This window comes from Nycticebus coucang, chromosome 9 (genome assembly GCF_027406575.1).
Source record: "Nycticebus coucang isolate mNycCou1 chromosome 9, mNycCou1.pri, whole genome shotgun sequence".
Taxonomy (NCBI): Eukaryota; Metazoa; Chordata; class Mammalia; order Primates; family Lorisidae; genus Nycticebus; species Nycticebus coucang.
In genome coordinates this window covers 37230056-37252929 of record NC_069788.1, presented here as the reverse complement: position 1 = coordinate 37252929, position 22874 = coordinate 37230056, and the positions used below count along the sequence as shown (strand labels likewise).

Below are 22874 nucleotides of genomic sequence, written 5' to 3'. Positions count from 1 at the left end.
CTCCAGGCACCCGCCACAACGCCCGGCTATTTTTTTTTTTTTAATTTTGCAGTTATCATTGTTTAATTGGCCCGGGCTGGGTTCGAATCCACCAGCCTCGGTGTATGTGGCTGGTGCCGTAACCACTGTGCTACAGGCGCCGAGCCCTCAGTGAGAATTTATACAGAAAAACAGCAGAGTGATGACAGTTATCTTCAAATCCAAAGAGAAAGGCATATGGAAGAGTCTTTGAAAGTGTAGTCTTTGTGGTTACAAACAATAGAGCAGAGACCCACAGACAGGAATTACAAGAGAATTTGTCCCAATATTAGAAGGAACTTTCTAGCAATTAACTGTCCAACATTGGCTGGGAAATGGCCTGATTGTCTAAAGCCTCTCATGACTCTATGTGGGACAGGATTGTAATCTGGAAGTAGCAGGAGTCTCAGACTCAGACTGAGCAGTCTTTCAATTGAAACCTATACCAGAGTCTTTGATCCAAAATTCCCTGGATACTCAAAAGACCTGTCCAAGTCCCAGATCTCAATTCAGTGTCCTTTCTTCTCCACAATAGCTTCTCTCTCTCTCTTTGTTTTTTGAGACAGAGTCTCACTTTCTCACCCTCAGTAGAGTGCTGTGACTCTTGGGTTCAAGCAATTCTCTGCCCTTAGCCTCCTGAGTAGCTTGGACTACAATGCCCGCCACAATGCCTGGCTATTTTTAGAAATGGGGTCTCGCTCTGGCTGAGGCTGGTCTTGAACTCCTGAGCTCAAGCAATCCACCCACTTTGGCCTCCCAGAGTGCAAGGATTACAGGCACAAGCCACCACCCCAGGCCCATCAGCTTCTCTCTTAACCAAAATGAGCACATCCTATCTTGTTAGGCTGACATGTACTTTTTAAGTCTACCCTTGACCCAAGAAACTCTTCTAGCGCATGGCAAGGGATTACCAAAGAACAGAACTTGCTAACGTGAATATCTCAGCCATCTGGAAGAAGGAAAACAAGCTCACCTTGAGCTCCACAGTGGATGGCTGAGTTGGGGGCCTGGCTCTTGGGGCTTCTCCTGTGGCGGGCCAGTCATGCTGCTTTCATGCTGCTGGACAGGTGGGAAGAGGAGACCTGGTTCTGTGGGCAAAGCATAAGGAAAGATCACTTTCTAGCTCTCCATCACCACTCTGCACAGGACACTACCTGAAATCGCAAGCAGTTCCCAAAGCTGGCCTCATCCACTCTCACATCGCGGGTGGGCAGGTGAGCATGCAGTCAGCAAACATTTCCAAAGGCTTATCGTGTGCAGGGCAGGGCACCAAGGAATGAGGCCACAGAGGCAGATTGTACACAGTCCCTGCTGTCAAGCAAGAATTGTAGAGGCAGAGGCCCATGTTTGATTATAAAATAATTCATTAAGTGCTATGATTTCCCCAAATTCTTTTAATAACCTGCTTGCCTCATAGGGGAGCTATGGCAGCTTACAAGTGCTATGGCACAGTGTTTCCCCAATTATTTGTAATGAAGGGCCAGTTTTGTTTTGTTTTTAATTTCCAAACCATCACAGATAAATATTTTCACAAAATAGAATAAGATGAGCTGCTAGAAAAATAAAAGGAAAAGATATTCACAGAAAGTTCAAGCCTGCTTTTTTTTAGTATACAATTCCATAGATTACTCTAGCAAATCAGTGTGGAAGTTTCTAGAAGCTTTACTCTCAATTTCTCTACTCATCCTGTGGAAGTGTAAACAGTTTGCAGACAGCACCATTCCATGACCCACCGCTGAATAGCACTGCTGTAGTAAAGGCATATGGAACACCACCTTCCTACAATCTCTGGCTATTACCTTGGTTCAGAGAGAGAGGCTAGAAATAAAAATGATTTCAAGTTCACTTTCTGGACTACAGAAAGTTCGTCCGGAGAGTCTCTCTCCAGGAAGGAGAGTCACAGCAGGGACTTTGGGAAAGTGTGGCTCTGGATTGTCTGGAGATAGACAGTGGCACCAATTTGGTGTTGTGTTCAGGTAATAATAAGTGTGAAGCTCAAAGAAAGCTGTTTCTGGAGCCCTGTCCGCCCACACCTTGAACTTGCCAACCCTAACTATGGCAACCCTGGTCAAAGTTACCTCTCCGAATGAGAAGAATAAAGTCATCTATTAAAATGGACCAGGACATTTCAGAAAATAAATCATTTTCAAAACGTCAAGAGGGCTGCTGATGTTCATTCCTACTATTAAATGCTATAAAAATGAATTTTTTTTAAAATTGAGAAATCCTTTGTCTGTGACAGCCAGCTCCAAAAAAAGCCTTTTAACTGCCTATCGCCTTAATACTTGAGGGAGGCATTATAAGTCATTTTCACCCATTTGAATGTTTAAGAGAAAGTACTCATTTCTCCAAACTCTCAGCTTTTAAGTGGTTCTTATTTTAAACTTTAGAAGATAAATGCAAAAGAAAAACTTCCCTTTTCAAAGTCTATTGTTTTGTTTTTTTAATGCAAACACACATACACTCTCCCAGCTTCAAATGCTAAATCATCTGTAATTTTTGGCATTTGTTGCCCATGAAATTCTGGAGATAAGCACATCACAAATATTCCTATAGCAACAGAATGTTTTTGAAGCAATGTCTGTAATGTTACAAAGATTATATATCATTATCTTTGAATGTTGGTGAAGAGAGGTTATGCAGAGTAACTGTTTATGTACAAATAAGTCAATACAGTAACTGGCAACCTCAACAACAGACCTTACCAAGGAGCTAAACCACAGCACAGGGTGGGACCCAGGAATGTACTTGACTCAGTTTCTGTGAATAAATTCACCATCCCTACCCTCAATGTGTAAAAATAACTCTCCAGGCTCCTCTGCAGCTCCATGAGTCTTTGGAACTGCCTGGCTGTCTTGTGGGCAAGACTTATGCTTAGACATAAGCATACACCAATTTTATTGGTCATTTAGTATGTGTATATGCCAGGCATAGGGCTAGACTCTAGGTATCTAAAGATGGGTTCTTCTTCAAAGAGGCTCAAGAGAGACATGTAAGAGAGACATGGCACCAATTTGCTGTTGTGTTCAGGTAATTGCAATTCCCCTTTCCTGGTAAGAAGAGATTATTGGCTGTAGTTAAGGGAAAAGAAATAAACTAGCTAAATTCAGCCACCTAAACCTAATCCTAATTCATGCACCCAATGTTGGTTAGGTGCCCAATATGCACTATGCAAGTGCAAGGCATTAGGCACACAACAGTCACGTGAGACCAATGCGTCCCCTGCCTTCATGGGGCTTATAATCTAGTCGAGGAAGCCAACATTAGCAAATAAAAAATAACCATAATATTTAGTGGTGCTCTAGAGAAGCATATGCCATAATACAGTAAAGGGTCAGTAGTGCTTTCCCAAGGGATTAAGCATTAAGATGAGCCCTATGAATAAATTAGTGAAGCAAGTAGGGAAAGCAGGAGGGAAAGGATAGAGAGGAAGTGTGTTGCTGGCACAATGAACAGCCTGTGCAAAGGTCCTGTGACAGGGAGGACCAGGGCATGCTCTACCTATGAAAGGAGGCTCTTGAGGATCACACTGAGTTTTGACCTCTCACCAGGCTCCAATCACTATCATATTTAAGACAGGCAGAGGTTTTTCTAAAAAAGCACCTAAGAAGTTATCAAGGTCAAATCAAGAACATATTGTGCCTAACAGCTAAATTCTCTCTTTTACAGTGATATGAGATGTCCAGAACAGGGGCCACCTTGCCTATTCTCCCAATGTATTGCATGTTTTAGGATTCTATTCTACTTTTTTCTGCAATAATGGTAACTTGGTTAAATTCAGTTTGGCCAGAGGTAAAATTAGTTGGTCGATGCTGATGTAAGAAGATCAACAGCAAGTGTGGGGTTTGAGATGAGGATGAATTAAAATTATTGCTGGAGAAGCTTCACAATGGGTGTCACTTGAAGGAAGGTCTCACAATTTCATGCACCGCATTTGAGCTTTGGAGCTAAGCAGACCTGGGCTCGAATGTGGCCCTATTCTTCACTGGCCCTGTGGCCTTGTTCTTCTTCTGTGAAATGGGGTTAGCAGAGCCTTCCCTGTAGGGGGATCAGGGAGATTAGTGAGAACGTATGTAGTTCCCACACTGAGCACCCTGTCTAGCTTCCAACAGGCCCTGGATGTGTGGCAGCCATGGGGACAGACGCATCACTCCTTCAATATGAAACACAAGAGGAAACCACATGATTCCCCAGCCAGCACTGGGGCTGCAAGGCAGCTTTGCAAGGGCTCAGGGTCAGCCGTCAATGAGCAGGAATCTGTGTCCTCAAGAGTCCCCCAGTCACTATGCTGAGGGACGCCAGGAGCAATCCATATACAATCCTGAGCATTTGCAAATCACTCCACCCAGGAGTTTAGGGACAGAAGCCAGTAGGCCTGGGTTCTACTCTAGTTCTGTCCCCACCACTAAAAACCAAGGCTCCCCTGACAAACAGCTGCCCCCAGACAGCAGAGGAGGTGGAACAGCTATTGTACCCCAAAGGCCTAATTCAGGCCAGCCACGTTGCTGGACTTCTCAGACAGCAACTCTAGGATTTATCCCACAGTCTCTGCTGGGATCCCCATCTTCTAAGTGAGAAAACTGAGGCTTGGTGACTCGCCCGCCTGGGACCACAAAACCAAGTGTGGAGCCAGAGTGTGAAGTGCCAAAGCTTTTCCTCTTCAACAATCATCACAACTTCTTATGGGGATGGAAATTTTATCTCCTTTCCATATGGTGAAGGAGGAAACAGCCCTGGGAGGCTGTGTGATCTTCCAAGGACCCCCAGCATGCAGGCACCAGGCAAGGCCAAAATCTTCCCAGTGCCCCATGCTGCTGCCTGAGCCTCAGTCTCCTTTCTCTACAACGGTAACAACGGATTTCCCTCACTTGCCATTCTGTTGTCAGAGCTAAGGAGAATGAGGAGTCATGAGTCTAGGGGAGGGTAAAAATTATATACAGAAGCGAGCACTTTAAATGGGTATCTAAAACCCCTAATCAAAGTAGAAGGGTTCTTCTTTAGCCACAAGGCAGTTGGAATGAAAAGAACAGCTCACATCCCACTGGACTGAGGGTGGGGGTTTCGGCCAGGGCGAGGGAGGGACGTAGGATATAAACTCTGAGGCTTCGGAAATGGGAAGCAGGACCAAATGAAGTGTGAAGAATTCCCTCCATGCCACCCACAATACATTAGAAATTGGCACAGATCTTAAAAAGAAGAAAAAGGAGCGGGGGCTGGGGAAGAGAAGGAAAATGGGGAAGAGGAAGAATTAAATGTGAAATAAGATCTCCAGAGCATCTAAGAAACAGAGCAGAGAGTAATCAACACAACGAGAACACTCAGACTCCAGTCACTTGGGGATCAACCATTCTGTCAAGTGAGTTCTCCTACTGAGAGATGATGGAAGGAGATGTCATTTTCAAGGGAGGCCTGGAAGCTTTTTAGATGTGAGGGAAACTCTCATTCTCTTTCCAAACATTTCTCTTCTTCTTCTAATGCCCTACCTCTATCCCACAGAGGCTGAGAAAAGAATAATCACTCACTGGAGGAGGAGGTCCTGCCCAGACTGTGATGAGATACAGGCAGATCACTCAATTGGGTCTTCGTGCATCTGCTCATTCCAGAACATCAATATCAGCAGCTCAAACACTGAGTGCATGTCAGATGGACTCATTACAGGCCAGTAACAGATGGCAGCCCACTATCTGCTCTCCCACCTCAGACCTGCCATCCCCTAGCTCACAGCTCCAACCTGCCTGGAGACACTCCAAGCCCCCTTCATACCCCAGGGCCTTTGCACATGCTGGTCCCTCTGCCTGGATCTACTGATGTCTACTGATCTTTCAGGTTGTAGCTTCAGTGAGACATCTCCAACCTTCCAGAAATTAAAATAGGTAGCAGCACTTATCATGGTTGCAATTATTAATTAATTAATTATATGATTAACAAGTTGGTCTTCTCAGTCAGACTGAAACTGTCACAGGACATGGGCTATGTCAGCCTCTTCACCATTATGTCTGATGGCCCAGCACAGCAGGTCTTAGTCCTGACTGCAAATCAGAATCACCTGGGGAGCTGTAAAAACCACAGAAGCCTGGGTCCTACCACCAGCTGTTAAACAGGTGCTTAAAGATTGCCAGTGGTTCTATATGTGACCAAAGCTGAGAACCACTGACTTCAAGAAGAGGCCCCAGTTTACGCCCTAGATTCAGAACAATCTTCAAGTAGCTCAGGGAGTTGTAGTAGGATCTTGTTCCCTTTGCTTGCATATACAATGTATCATTTAAATGTTATTTTCCACCCTAGAGATTAATTTTGAGGAAATTCCGGAAGAAGAAAACAAAATCCTCATTGTTAAAGAAGAATACTATTCCTTTCATTAAGTAAGTGCTCCCCTTACAGCCCCCTCTCCCTGACACTCCTCTGGCTTATCAACTTCATCCTCAGAGCCACAGGATTAACTCGATGTGTTCTTGAAATATACTTAAAATATTTGGAGTTAAATCCACTAATTTTTAATTAAAACATGCCCAGCTATACTACACAGTAGAATGTACAAATTCACATTAAGGGCAGCACCTGTGGCTCAAGGAGTAGGGCACTGGCTCCATATACTGGAGGTGGTCGGTTCAAACCCAGCCCCGGCCAAAAACTACAAAAAAAAAAAAAAATCACATTAAATTTATTAAAACAGGAGAGTTTAAAACAGCCAGTTCATGCTGGGACAGGTTCTCCAGGCCAGCCCCGTGACGGGCAGAGGTGCTCTGTAGAAACTCGTCTATGGGCCATTAGGGTGGGGGAACTCCTAAGGGCGGGTCATCTGTCCTGATCTGGCTCTCCCAGGATGAGACGAGTGCAAGTTGTCCCTTCCCAGTCGGTTACTCTTACTACCAGGAAGGAGGTAAAAAACAATCCAACCACTATTAAATTAGCACATGAAGAAACAACTACTCCAGGATGGGTTTCACCAGACCACCAAAAGCACTGTTGAAGGGAGTCCCCGGACCCTGGGAGAAACAGACTCCCACTTAACTAACTGAAGGCTGAGCTCTCCTCAAAGCAGTGGTTCACACCGGGAACTCATGAAGATGTACCCACTAGTTTGGCCATAATCAGAGAAATGAAAGAACAAGTGTTGGCATGGAAGTGGAGAAATCTGAAACCTAGGCATTGTGGGGAGGAATGGAAATGCCGCAGCGGCTGTGGAGAACAGTTTGGCAGGTCCTCAAAATGTTAAACACAGAACTACTATGCGCCCCAGCAATTCTGCTCCTAGCTATATACCCAAAGAATTGAAAACAAGTACTCAAATGCTCCCAGCAGCACCATTTGCAACAGCCAAAAGGGTGGAAACGACCCAAATGTCCACCAATGGATGAATGCATAAATAAATTTGTTATCTACATACCATGTACTATAATCCATCCATAAAAAGGAATTAAATACTGATACATTTAATAGCTGAACTTCAGAAACATGTTAAGGGAAAGAAGCCAGAAACTAAAGGTCACATATTGTGTGATTCTGCACATATGAAACCTCCACTATAGGTAAATCATAAAGACTGAAAGCAGATTAGTGGTTGCCAGGGCTGGGGAAGAAGGAAAGAATGGTTAATGGGTACAGGGTTTCCTACTGAGGTGATGAAGATGCCTTGGAACTAGACCAAGGCAGGGCTGCGCGATGCTGTGAATGCACTAAATGCCAGTGACCTGTCTACTTTAAAATGGCCAACGGTGAATTTTACCTCAAGTTTTTGGGAAAAAATAAATGAAACTTCCTGAGTCCCACTATGAGCAACTCTAACTCATTAGGTCTGGGTGATTCTGAGATAGGCTGTCCCTAGACACGGCATAAAAGTCAAGGGTAATTTGTGTGAACAACACCTTTACTTTGGATGAATCACTAACAACTGCTACTCCTTAGCTACCAAGTGCCAAGTATATGCCAGGCACTGGGCTGGGTGCTTTCAAATACGCTATCTCAGAATCACACTGCAGGTAGAAATGTGCTCTGTTTTATTTTATAGATGAAGAGCTTAAGAGAGGTTAAGTAAATTGCCCAGGACATATTAACAATGAATTCAAAACAATTATCTGTCTGACTCCACAGATGACGTTTTTTCTATCACCTTACGCTATGCCACTGTGTCCTTTAACAAGCTCTTGCAGGAGGCAGAAATACCATTTCTGTGTTACACGTGCAAAATGCTCTTTATGTTAGAGACTTAGACCATCTTACCCACAGTGTGGTTATCAGACCAGCAGCCTCAGCATCCCCTGGGAATTTACAGATTCTCAGCTCTCACCCTAAGTTTGATGAACTGGACTCTGCTATCCCCAGACAATTCACGTGCACAAAGTGTGGGCAGCACTGGTCCTTCTAGACCTCTGTTGTTCAGTGGGCACAAGTAGCTATTTAAACTAATGTTAATTAAAATTATAATAAGTAAAACTAAATTCTTCTATTGCACTGGCCATATTTTAAGATGCTCAATAACCACATGTGGCTAGTGGCCACCACACTGGACAGCAATAAATGGAACACTTCCCACAGTGCAGAGCATTCTACTGGACAGAGCTCTCTAAGTCAGGGAAGATCAACCTTGACACTACCGACATTGTGGGTTCAATAATTCTTTGTTGTGGGTAAGGCCTTCTGCTCATGGTAGAGCAGAAGTCTTCAGCCAGAAGTGATTTTGCCCCTCAAGGGATATTTGGCAAAGTCTGGAGACATTTGTGGTTGTCACAGCTGGAGATTTCTACTAACATTTAATGGGTAGAGGCCAGGGATGCTGCTAATCATGAAATGCACAAGACAACCTCCACAATAAAAAATTATACAGACTAAAATGTCATTAGTGAGAAACTCTATTCTAGAATAATCAAGAAAACACAGCCAGTCTCAACAACACTGATAGCAGGAGACTAATGAAACCAAAGCTACACCCTGCATCCTGGCCAAACCCTGAAAAGTCCTCATGACCCCAAGAAGCTCCTCCATAACCCAACAGGTGTCTATTTTTGCCAGAAATGTAGAATAAGAAAGTCCTGGTTTCCAAAACAATCTGTACACTCATCATTAAAATGAAGTCCCTACACCTCAAATCCCAAGGGCTAGGAAAGAAAGAAATTCATTTTTGGCATTGATGATTGGAATGTGTGATAAATTCTGCATAGAAACCACAATCTGTTGTTGGTTAGGTATAGAAATATTCACTCATTTATTCATCCATTTATTTAAAGGTACTGATTGCACACTTACTAGGTGTGAGGATGCTTCTAGTGTTGGAAACACAGCAGCAGATAAAACAAACAAATGGCCCTGCCTTTGTGGAGTGGACATGCTAGCGGAGATGGACAGTGCACAAGTAAGCAAGCTCACAAGCGATGTAACGGCAGATATGGGTTATGCAGAAAATACAGCAAGGTAAGGGAACAGAGAGGTGAAGGTAGATGGGCAGGACCTCTCTAAGGTCACCTGAAGAGATGACATCGGGGAAGAGACGAATGAATTGGGATTGAACTGGGTGACTTATGGAGGGAAGAGAGTCCTGGGCAGAGGGGGCTGTGGGTGCTGGGCCCTTGGGTGAGGGAACTGGCAGGTGAAGTTGGCAAGGAAGGCAGGGCCAGGTCAGGGTCACAGGAAACCTGGGGGGGAACACTTCCAAGGAGAACAGGGGAGAGAGGGGTTTGATTAACTTTTCACATGGACAAGAGGACTGAAAAAGGCTATTGTAGTCTTCCAGGCAAAAGATGATGATGGCTATTAATTAACTAAATCATAAATATTAGTACTAGTTCTCTACTAGGCTAATGCTATTAATATCCTATTTAAGATATATTATAGGGGGACCAGGTATCATGTTCAAGGTACTTCTATGGGAAAGTGCATCCTGAGTTCCCAGTGATTGACTTGAAACCTTTTCCATCCATCTTGGTTGTAAGCTGGGGACCATGTAGTCTGGTAGAAGACAGCAGGAAAGGGAGTCAGGACTAGGGCAGATTACCAGGATGGAAAGGGTATATCCCTGTTCCTAAAGCGACCAGAGAGGAGAGTCTGAGTGGCACTCAGAATTCCCATCCTAATTCTTCCAAGGGTTATTGGGTGGTAGATAGATGCAACCCAGCTGTTCTGCTGCAGGCAGAACAGAAGGCAAAGGGCTGGTCCTCTAGAAGGATGGTACTGCAGCTATGTCCCAAGTAGAGACGTGGAATTTTTTTCAGAAGCAAGGGAGCCTCTACTTCTGGGGTCTCTAAGGATTTAGGGCAACACAGGGTCATGGAGTCAGACCTCCTGTACCTCTTATTAAATGCTTAACACTGGGCATGTTACTTAATTTTTCTTGGCATTCTCCTCTGGAAAATGGAAAGTACATCCTCTCCCTCTCAGAGTGGTTATGATGGGTCAGATGCGACAGTACCGGGTGTCAAGGTGATGACCATTTCTGGTCTATGGGGTGCTGAAGCCTGGGCATCTGCCCCTTCTGGAGAAGACCTTCTACCCTCCACAGACACATGGGTATATGCCATGCTCACATCCAGTTGAGTTTCACACATGGAAAGGGGCTTCCCTTTCATTAATTCACCCACTCAACATATGCTCACGAGGTCTTAGTGCCGGGCATGGTGTTTGGAAGAAGCAATGAATCAGAGGTAGCCCCTACTCTCCGGGAACACACAGGGAGTGAGGGCAGACGACGTGAAAATAGGTTCCACTAATAAACTTCTTTTCCTGCTGGCAACTGTCAAACAGTCTTCTTGCCTTTAGAGCCACCAGGATTTTGGGTCCTGCAAACCCCCATCATCTACCCACAGCTTGGAGCATCAACCTCGGGGGCAGTGCCCTCTGCTCATCTCCAGACCGGCAAGCAGGCCTGGTTGTTTCTGCTGAGGCAGAAAAAGATGGTGAGAACAAAGGCCTTCCTTCCAGTCCCGACCTCTTCCTTCCAGTAGACATTACTCCAAGACAAGAAGACCAGGATGGCTCAGAGGCCAGGATAACCCACTTGTGACCCTCAGATCGCCTGGGGCTCAGCGTCTCTCCAGTGCTTCCCAAGGAGCGTTGTCAAGAGAAGGCCCAGCTCTGAGTCATCCGAAGCAGAGAGGAGACCTTGTAAAAATAACTCCGAGTATGAGGCTCCTATATTCATATTATTCACGATACAAAGAACAAAAAAGCAGGGCAGGAAGCAGAGGAGGAAAGTGTCGTTCACATCAGCGTCTTCACATGACAAGCAGCCAGGAACTCATTTGCTGAGTCCCCCTCCCCTCCCTCCTTGGAGCAATTACATAAGCTGGAGAGAGGGTCTTCTCTGCAACCTTCTAACTCTCCCACTCACCCCTCTCCATCTGTCGCCTCCAATTCTGAGCCTTCCTCCTAACCCCTCCCGGGATGCAAATGGGCCCAGGTTGCGCCCTCTCCTGGGACATGTGCTCTGGAACAGGGAACTCCCTTGAAGACCCAAGAGCCTCTGCTGAGCCCCAGGGACAGGTTTTCTGGCACTGTGACCAGGCGGGGAGAACCTGGGGGGTAGGCCGGCAAGGTAGGCCAGGTCCCTGAGGGCGTATGTGGCAGGGCTGCCTTTGAAAGGCCTTGGTAAGCTATCTGGGCTCTGAGCCTTGAGAACTCTCCTGCTCTGGTCACATTCAGGGCTTCCTGGGCTCCAAGATGGGAGAGGCTGCCGACTTACTTCCACTCTGCTTTCTGGGAGACCTGGTCTTTACGGGGCACGGAGGTAAAGATGGAGGTTTTGGGATAGGAAGAGAGCCCGGTGAGAGGAAAAGCAAAGGAATAAGACCAGGAGCATGGAAAGATGAGCAATAAAAAAGATCCTGGGGGCTGGAGAACAGGCAGCAGCGAGACCATAAAGGTTTTACTTGCACTTATCAAACAAGGCCTTTTCTAGGGAGCCCCATAGTGGTTGGTGGTCCTGACCTCTCATGGCTTGTAATTAAAGACAAACTAATAACTACTTTTAGATAAGCACACGTACATATTAGGAAATAAAAACCAAAAGCGTGGTAAGTATAAACTGTAGCTAAAGTCAGCACTCTGGTTAATGCCAGTAAAAGAAGATCTATTAGCAAATTCTCTGCTTTGTCTTTGTAAACATCCCCACTCACAAGAAAATGTGCTTTAGACTTGCAAATCGACATAAGTCCTCGGTTTCACAACAAGAAGCCAAGTTCACCTAAGGCTTCCAAATGTCCACAGTCCTAAGAAACGTTGTAAAATAAAATTTGTGCATCCAAAACATTATTTGTTGAGCACCTATTACGTGCTGGGCATTGTTCTTGGTGAATGGCATATAGCCGTGCACAAAGACAAACGCCCTGCCCTCATGGAGACGGAAGATAAGAATAAATGATTATAACTAAAATATATAGTAGGATTTGATGGTTACAGATGCTATGGGAAAAAGTGAAATGAAAATTAATCAGAGAGGGAAGCCTCTCTGAGAAGGTGACATCTGAGCGCAGATCTGGAGGACGTGAGTGAATGATGGGAGGTCTGGGGAGAACATTCCAGGAAGGGGGAGTGGCAGCGTCCCATGGTGGGCACAGCCCTGATGCGACTGAGCAAGTACAAGGATGGTGGGCTGGGATGGCAAGAACCAGAAGGACAGCAGTAGGAAAGAAGGTCAGAGAGATTTCTAAGAATGACTGAAAGACAAACAAAATGGAAATAAAACCATGCCAGAGTGGCCGGGCTGGCTACAGAGCATGCTTCGGAAAGGCACTGGTAAGGAGGTGGCAGCTGAGCTGAGGCCTAAGGAGCAGCGCGTGAAGATCTGTGAAGAGAACATTCACAGGCCTTGGGCTAAAGAGGAAGGACTCAGGTGGGTTGGTGAGAGCAGAGGACCACCAAACACAACCACACGATACCCAGCAGATGCAAACGAGGAACCAAGACAGGTTCACGGCGACAGGACGCCTCCTGCCAGGGCCTGGTAGCAGGGCATGGCATGTGTACGGTGGGGGGGGGGGGGCGGGGAGAGGGCCAGGAGGGCACCTATTGTGTAGGGGAGTGGCTCTCAGCCAGAGTGATTTTGCTTCCAAAGGACATTTGGCAGTGTCTGGGAACATTTTTATGTCACAACTAGGAAGCACTATTGGCACCTGGTGGGTAGTGATACTGCTAAATAGTTTACAATGCACAGGACAGTCACTGTTAGCACAGAATTAATTATCTGGCCCCAAATGCCAACAGTGCTAAGGCTGAGAAACCTGGGTGTAGGGACCTGGAGGTCACGATAAGAAGTGTGGATGCTCACAGAAGCTCACACCGAGGACCGACTGATGTTGTGTGCCTGCCGGAATGAGATCCTTACCGAAGGCACATCCATCACCTTCAGGTCTTGAGTATGTGTGTTGGGATAAAAGAGAAGTTTGCTGGGATGGGCTCCCAGAACACAGGAGCAAGGTGGAGGCAAAGAAGCTGCGGTAAGGGTACCTCATCCTAATCGGGGGCTAAGAGGGAACTCCTGGAGTAGAGGCAAAGGAAACCAAATGCAAGGAGGCCATGGGTCTGCCTTCAAGCAGCTTGAAGAGTGAAGGGAGGACCCTGGGAGAAAAGCCAACCTGTCACAGTTAAGGGGCCAGGTCTGCAGAAGTGTGGAGGGCACAGGTTGAGGCCAAGATGTAGATAGCTCAGGGATCAAGAATGAAATCACCAGGAGAAACACAGCCATGGGCTAAAGAGGAAGGACTCAGGTGGGTTGGTGAGAACAGAGGACCACCAAACCCAACCACATCATACCCGGCAGATACAAACGAGGAACCAAGAGAGGCCTGGAAGGTGACAGACTGTCTCAGTATGACCTCCTATTTGGTTACTGCTACAAAATAGGTTGTTCTCTGCTCCACTGGGATGGGGGCACCACAGATAGCACTTCAAGTCGCATGTGATTTTATTTTTCCTCAAAGTCAAGTTTAACTCCACAGGTCCAGGGAATTGGCCAAGGTGACCAATGACGCTGGTGTGCAGTTAACACCAGCATGCCCCCACACCCCAATGATAATCTCACTGACTCATCTGGAGGCTGGTCCCACATAAGTGGAAAGAGAATCTTGGTGAAGTTCTCATCGCTTAGAAATGAGGCTCAGTGTAGAACAAGCCAGAACAACTTCCCTGGTCACTATCCAAAGTAGTTTTTCCAATTTGGGTGAGGGTAGAAAGAAGGGGGTGCCTCACAGTTTTGCTCTAAGAGAATGTTGACTGACATATGCGGGTGCGTGTTTGTGGGTGCACAGTAGGCAGACAATCTCACTAACCCTCTCACTCAGCACTTTCTTCCTCAATAGTTTTTAAAAAGACATTCTTCTCTACCTATAAAACCTGTTCATTGTAAAAATTTTAGAAAACAGATACAAACAAAAAGGAATCATAAATCCTGCCACTTGGTATGAATATTTTTCTTTCTTTCTTTCTTTTTTGGCTAAACTTTTAAGATAATATAATGGAGATCATATTGTATATATAATCTTGTATCCTGTTTATAGCATAAGCATTTTGTCATGTTATTTGCAAATATTAGTTTTAACCATTGAATAATGATCCACTGAAAATTGTGGTATATTTCCTAACACTATGAAAAGCAGAGGCCCATATTCTCCAAGGGCTTATTTCACCTAATATAGACATTTTAAAGCCAACACACAGCACAGGATGCCAGACTTTTTCTAAGCACTTAAGACTATGGTCTAGGCCCTCTGCCCCTACCATGCTGGGTGGACGTGCGATGGCCAATATTGGACTGTCACATGCAAAACTTATTTCCTTTCTCCAGACTTGAAACTGTTACACTTCACCTGATAGAGGGTCATACTCCACTCTTCTCAGCAAAAGACCAGAGACTAACGCACCTCATTCACTTGAGAGGAAGCTCCAGGTTCTGGTTAGGCCCTGGACATATGGGTTAGGTCCTCAGAGGCAGAGGCAATGTGGACAACTGAAAAACTCCAAAATGTTCATTGGGTCTAGGGATGCTCAGGCTACTTATGTAAATAAAGCTTTATTAGAACAGCCATGCCTATTCATTTGAATATTATCAATGGCTGCTTTCAGCGGCGAGGCAATGAGCAGAGACCATATGGCTGTAAACCCCAAATATTTAGTGTTTAGCCTTTTAGGACAACATTTGCATCAGGAGGCCAGCCATCCTTCAAAACCTGTGCTCCTCCTTCTTTAGCTGAGAGTTGTCACTTAGAGGCAGTTGGTCAGCCAGGGATTACGCTTCCCAGATACTCTTGCAGCAAGAGTTGTTCTCACCAATGACATGTGGGCCCAGGAACTTTTGGTTCAAGATGGTTAAGAAGTGGATGAGCCTTCTCTGTCTTCTGTTTCCCTTCTCCCTGAAAGCACAGGCATGTGGCAGCGTTTCTCAACCTTTTTCCATTATTATCCTCCTGACGAGTGTTTTTAGACACTTTTTTCTTCATTGCTCTCCTCCATGAAATTTTCATACCACAGATATACTCTGTATCTGTTTACATACTATATGGGTGTCTGTGATTTATGGATCAAAATGTAGGATTTTTCAGCTGCTGAGATCTTTGCCCCCGGGAGGTGATACTGCCTCCACGATGATGCACGCTCCAGAGACACTGTGCAAGCTAGTCACAACCAGAAACACCTGCACCTGACTCTTGTGATGGCTGTTTCACACTGAACTGAAATGTGGGAGATGATTACAGCAGCATTTAATGTTGCCCTAACCAATACAAAATCTAAATTTGATTGTTTTTAAAAAAGTACGGATTGGATAGACATACTATAAACAAGAAACTTCTCGCAAATGCTAAAGGAGATAACATTTAGTATGCAAAGCCTCTACTTTAGATGGTGGAGTTTGGCCTGTTAGGTCTTAAATTGAGATAGGCCAAAAATTTAAACAGATTCAAAGCGAAATGAAAACAATTCATGAGTACAAACTATTAAAGATGGACAGCAGGCCGGGCGCGGTGGCTCACGCTTGTAATCCTAGCACTCTGGAAGGCTGAGGCTGGTGGATTGTTTGAGCTCAGGAGTTCAAGACCAGACCAAACAAGAGCTGGACCCCTTCTCTACCAAAAGTAGAAAAACTAGCTGGGCATTGTGGTGGGCGCCTGTAGTCCCAGGTCCTTGGGAGGCTGAGGCAAGAAGAATGCTTGAACCCAAGAGTTTGAGGTTGCTGTGAGCTATGATGATGCCGCCCAGAGTGACAGAGTGAGACTCTGTTTCTAAATAAATAAATAAAGATGGATAACCAATAAACTGCATACGTTTATACCCTATTGCTACCACGGTGAAGGTGCAAGAATTTTTTTTTAAGGTGTAATTTCAAACAACAAAGGGGACAAGGGAGGGCTACCTATGACAGAGATGGAGAGAACTTTGTGAAAAACAGACAAAACATGGAATATTAGAAACAGATGGTGCAGGCACAAGAAGCCTGAGCATGAAGCAGGCTCACATATCATGGGAGTCCATCAGCCCCGCAGAATAGCCAAAAGGCTCACGACTCAGCTTTATTGGAACAGCCGTGCCTGAAGGGGCATGGACGGGTAGAAATCATGAGGGCTGAAACGGGGGAATTTTTACGAAATATGAAGTCAGAAGAGTAGAGCCCTCCACAAGCATCTCATGAGGCAACCAAGTATCTACTCTCCCAAGCAAAACTATGGAATTTTCTTTCCTGGGGAAACTGAATGGACAGCCCACCCCCCCACCCCCTAAAAAAATACAAGGTCCAGGAAGCAGCAGAGCCAAGCTAGTAAATTAGAATAGGGAACCTCGGAGGACAGTTCCTATAGCAGGCTAGAGAGCAACCAGGTCAAATTTGAGAACAGAGCACTTGGGAGAAAGGGAATATACAAAATACCCAACTGGTTAGAGAGTGTGAGTATGATAACAGCAAGTGCTTTTTTAGAAAAAGGCAATTAGAAACTCTTGGGAACGGGCGGCGCCTGTGGCTCAGTGGATAGGGCACCGGCTCCATATACTGAAGGTGGCAGGTTCAAGCCCCAGCCAAACTGCAACAAAAAAATAGAAGGGCGTGTGGTGGGCGCCTGTAGTCCCAGCTACTTGGAAGGCTGAGGCAAGAGAATCGCCTAAGCCCAGGAGTTGGAGGTTGCTGTGAGCTGTGACGTCACGGCACTCTACCCAGGGTGATAAAAGTGCGACTCTGTCCCTGAAGAAAAAAAAAAGAAACTCTTGGGAACATAAAAAACCATAAAATAATAAATCAGGCATCAGAGTGACACACTTAAATGACTTCAGGGTCAGGTAAGTAAGTAAACAAACAAGCAGGTTGGGTATTAGAGCGCCTGCACACGCGTGTAAGTGGTAGGGATGGCGGCAAATTAGAGCAGGCATGCCCGTTCTAGGGCAGCCTCCAGCAGTATTACTATACTACATATGCATATCTATGTACAGATATATGTATATATAACATACACACCCATACATACATGTGGGAAGTCAGACCGTATATGCTAGAACTTCTGATTTATGAAACAAAACCCCAAACTCTTGTCTAAATCTCTTATGGAAACTATCAATTTTTACATATTGGCTGAAAAATCTTTAAAAAAATCACTAGGCAAATCAAATATGTCTGAGGATGAACTGTTAATGTGCGAATTTTTGTCAATACATTCACAATAACATAAACCCTATGTGCTGTTTCTTCAGCCTTTAAAATCAACCTGTAGATAACGTATAGAAGATGAAAAGGCAATTACAAAATAAAAATGCAGATGCTATCAATATTAACAATATAAAAGTAAAAGCAGAGATGACAGATGTTGGAAAGTGGAAGGCAAGCTAATATTATCATCTTACTGAACAGCGACTCAAGAGGTTATACTGGTAAGAAACAAAAAATACGATAGTAGGATTCTTACTTGTAAACATAACCGAATAGAAGAACTATAAATAAAGATATAACTATGTTGTGAGGATGTGGGGAGGGGAGGATGGGGGGGTATAAGTGAGTTAAATTGTAATCTGTCATAACAGGAAGTCAGCAGATAATTTCTAAAATAAAAGTAAAATTAAAGCACATTATTTGAAATATGGAGGCAAATGACAAGAAAATAATTGAGTGTTAAAGGTAGTTACCTCAAAGGAGAGAGTTAAGAAGGAAAGGGACCAGAAAACTATTATTTTTTATTACAAATTCTTCTGAATTTCCCCCATCCCACCCCAAATCCAAAACACCCATTTCAAGAAAATAACAGATCGGTTCATGGGGTTGCCTTTTAGGAAAAATAACTAAACCTGCACCGTTGAATTCCAGTAAAGTACTTACTACAGATAACACTCAATGGAGTTTAAATGAAAATAATTTAATGAATGGACCAGTTACAGAGGTGTGGGGAGGGTTAAGGCAACCAACAATAACATAGTGCAGCACCCAGAGACTAACTCCAGCAGAAAGCCACTACTACCCCCAAGTCTGAAGGGCAAGGACAGGGAGCGGTGTTGTTACTGGAGCCTGAAGAGTCTGGAGGACTGTCTGAAAGTCTGCGGCTGTGAAAGTCATTGTCAGGAATTAGGTGAAGCAGAGAGGGAGCAAGGGGATTACTGCTCCAAACATCTCTCCTCCTGTTTTTGGATCTTCTGCTGTGGCCTCCTATTGGCCACCCCAACTACATCTAGAAGGTAGGCAAAGGAGCCAAGCTGACAATCCATGGGTGCCAGCTTCTCAGGCTGCAGCAGAGCAGAGAATGGAACTGGGAGGAAGGGCAAATGGGAAGTAGCCAGGACATACTCTCACACTCTCCATTACCCAACTCTCTCCATTACCTACCTGAGAGTGAAAAACAGATTAGACAAAGCACATACTTGTCCTAGAGTGGTAATTCTGACCTTCCCTAGTTCAGCAGAAGAGCTAAGGGACTACCAGGGAGCACAATTTGCCTCAATTTTCATTAGTAAATATAGAAGGATGATTTCCATAGGCTGGCCCTGCATTCCGTCACAGAAGAGATAAGGGAGACTCTGATCAACTTGACAAAGGGTGGAGGGGGAGACAGACTGTCAGAGAAAGATAAGGAGGCAGTGTGGGACAATGAGCTCCCACTGAAAAGCGCATCACACCTGCCCCCATATCCCACACCAGGGGAGTCGTGGTTGGCCCTGAAGGCTGAATTAGACAGGAGAAGGCAGCCAGTGAGACATGTTTGCGAACAGTGAATAGGTCTGCCTGGTCACAGGTGGAATGAGAAATGGGCTGTTTGCCCGGCTGGGGCAGTGTAACAGGGGGAATCCAAATGTCCAAGAGCCCAAACTTCATTTCAGAACAGATGTTGCCAAGGTTTTCTGAAGTGACGTGTCCGAGGCAGTTAAGGACACAACATGGGTGGGATATGCTTGGCATGTGATGACCCAACAGAGAGAGGTGGGGACATGTGGTGGGAGATTTGATTATCTTTGTATACTCATGTCCGAGCCCAAGGTCTAGTCCATAATTCATGTTCAAAATTAAGTACTAACCTGGCTGGACAACTGGCTAGCTGAATGAATGGAAGAGATGATGGTGTCTTAGGGTGGTAGCAATGCAAATGAATCTAATGAAATAGCAGAATCAGCAGGATCTAAAGCCTGGATGCTTCCCAGAGGGTGCAGGTTTGATGCCTGTCTCTCTTGGGAAGTGGGAGATTATAATATAATTGCTTTATCACTCTGCAAATATTCTCCAGCTTGTGAGGGCATGTTTGGTTATTAACAGATCGTGCAACAAATTAGACACGGGAAATAAACCGTGAATGATAGAAAGGTGGGTGGGGCCCAGGGCAAGAACTGGAGACCAAAGACTCCCCTTACATCCTACCTAGGAGGACAGGGCCAGAAACTGCAGCTTGCTTTACTTAATGGCTTGGCGCTTATAGCTCAGCAGCCAGGGCACCAGCCACGTACACCAGGGCTAGTGGGTTCAAACCCAGCCTGGGCCTGCCAAACAACAATGATAAATACAACAACAACAACAACAAAATAGCCAGGCATTGTGGCAAGTGCCTATAGTCCCAACTACTTGGGAGGCTGAGGCAAGACAATCACTAAGCCCAAGAGTTTGAGGTTGTTGTGAGCTGTGATCCCACAGCACTCTACTGAGGGCAGCATAGTGACGCTGTCTCAAAAAACAAAACAAAACAAAATGTGCCATCAGTAGGTGAGGGACTATTGGGTGGTCACCTCTTGCAAACAACAGAACCCACCACTTCGAATCATATGGGACTGTGACAGTCCTACTAGCCAGTTACAGACGTGCAGTATCTCTTACATCTGCAGACTAAGACATGATTTTGAGATTCTAGCTAAAATCCTTGAGCCATTTTTAGAATCCCTTGATGCTATAAAATGCCTAGAAGTAAGGGTAGGGGGTGGAATCTGGTAAACTTAACACTACATAGCTAAGTGGTGGCTAATTCTCTGTCTTCCCTTCATCCAGGTAAGAAGAGAGAATATGCTTGTTGTCTCTTGGTTGCACAGTAAGGAAGCCCAGCGACAACCTGTATCTATACCCCACTCTGCATGTCCCAGAGTGGTTTCACCAACATATCTCATAAGAACCAACCCATAAGAATAGCCGGGGCAGGTGCCTTTATTTCCCTTTTACAGATGGGAATATTAAAGCACAGACGTCTGTGTAAGCAACCTACCCAGGGTCTCAGAGAGGAAGCACTGATCCAACCTGGCCTTGGAATGCTGGTCTCCAATGATGGAGTCATCTTTGTATTCCTAGATTCTGGCGGAGCCTAATCCATAAGTAGTTGGTTTCTTTACCTGCGGAATAACAGTATTTTCTTCTCTTTATAAGGCTAATGTGAGGATCAAATGCATTCGTACAGGTAGCTTTTACAGCAGTGCCTGGCACATAGTTGGTACTCTTTACTATTAGCTACCAGTATTATTGTTGAGTCTGTAACTGCTAATAAAATAATGTAATAGGAAAGAGATCAGCATTGGGAAAGGCCTTTCTGAGGAAGCAGCATAGAAGCAAAACCGAAGTGAAGAAAAGAAGTCAGCCCTGATGGACCTGGGGGAGAGCCGCGCAGGCAGAGAGCACAGCAAGGGCAAGGCTTGGAGACAGACAGGAGTAAACTTGGTGTGCCTGAGGGGGGAAGTGACAGTTCTGTAATTATCACGAGCCACTTTATTATGATATTTATGTCCCGATTTCTGTGCTTCATTTTTAGGAGGAAAAGTGGAATTATCCATCTGAACAGCAACCGCATTCTAAGGCAAAGTCTTAAAGGACCACTCTGAGGGTTTGGTTGGAGTATCTCACATAGGGCTGAAGAATCTGCTTTGCCCAAAGTTTTCAATGCGTGTCCTGTTCACACATTTCTAACTCATTTTACTTTCTAGGCTACTGGCTGGGGAAAGGGAGGCTCCAAGTCACCCTGGTCCCGGAAATCCCCAGCTTATACTTGGCAACAGCAGCTAAGAGCAACTTACCACATCCACCCCCAGCCAGCCTCCTCCTCGACCAGGTCTTACCAAGAAGCCAATCTGGTAAATAGGAAGGAAGGAGGCAAGTCTACGTAGCAAACACGGGGAGAATGACAAATGGGAAGGCGAGGACACTACTGAGGCAACAGTGTTCTGTGTCATTTGAGGCTATTCTAGTCTGTTACCACAGAAAGCCAGACGAGAATCAAGTCAAGTAGGCCTTTAAAAGCCCCTTCTCACTCTCTCGTAGGTGCAGTCAAAATGAACTTGACCAGGAACGGCCCCTTCTCTTGACCACCAGTGTGGCCTTAGTGGCCAACACTGCCCCTTGAGGTTGGGGAGGGGGTGGCTTACTGAGACCAAGAGCCATGCTCATCCACATCACGTCTACACCCCTTGTGACAGTCACCCTCTGCTGCTGGATTACCCCAATGCAAGGCTGGCCCTGGGATACTCTGGCCAGTAGCACCCAGGTCACGAACGTAGAGTCCCAGGCAGGGACTTTCTCTTCCTTAGGACCAAACTCCCGCCCACCACGGCTAAGCACCCTCAGAAGAACTGTCTACTATCTCCTGAAGGAACTGGACCACAACCTGGAACTCGGTCACATACACATTTGCAGTCAGTCCATCCTTCAGGCCCAGCAAATAAAGAAGTAAAGGAAACTCTGGAAGCCCCGGGTTCAGGTACTCTGGCAACACACCACAAGGCAAAGGACTGATGAATTTGACTACTAAAAACTTACTCATTCTACATGTAAACAAACAAAAAGGGCAAATAAAAACTAAAACAAATATCAACAAAAGGGAAAAATAATTTTATATACATATTAATATCCTTAATGTATAAAGAAAACTTTAAAATCAATAGGAAAATGATAAACACACAAGAGAAAAATGGGTTACAGGCAATTCACAAAAGAAGATACACGTATGGTACAGACACGTGAAAAACGGTCAAGCTCAGGAGAACGAATAAAATGCAGATTAAAATAACATAGCACATCTTCTTCTTAGTCAAGTATCTCAAGAAGGGAAGAAAAAGTACCCAATGTACTCAGCCCTACTATGAAACTAATTCATGGCTTTCACATGAAAGCTATAACCCAGTTACAACCTAAGAATAAGGGGAAGGGGGAGAGGGAGGGGAGGGAGGGGACAGGTGGGTGGAGGGGGGGTGATTGGTGGGATTACACCTGCAGTGCATCTTACAAGGGTACATGTGAAACTTAGTAAATGTAGAATGTAAATGTCTCAACACAATAACTAAGAAAATGTCAGGAAGGCTATGTTAACCAGTGTGATGAAAATGTGTCAAACGGTCTATGAAACCAGTGTATCGTGCCCCATGATCGCATTCATGTACACAGCTATGATTTAATAAAAAAATAAAAAAAAAATAACATATCAAAGTGGGAAAGATTTTAAAATCCTACT

General features: G+C 45.0%; 1 protein-coding gene across 12 annotated transcripts in view; it reads right to left on the bottom strand.

The window, feature by feature from the left end:
* The window catches only part of TRERF1 (transcriptional regulating factor 1), a 211549-nt gene that overhangs the window by 66267 nt on the left and 122408 nt on the right, over positions 1-22874 (bottom strand). For all 12 annotated transcript variants that reach the window (XM_053602216.1, XM_053602214.1, XM_053602215.1 and 9 more), the window contains one exon: positions 992-1106. The gene's annotated coding sequence lies outside the window, so the exon portion shown is untranslated. The remainder of the gene's footprint in view (positions 1-991; positions 1107-22874) is intronic.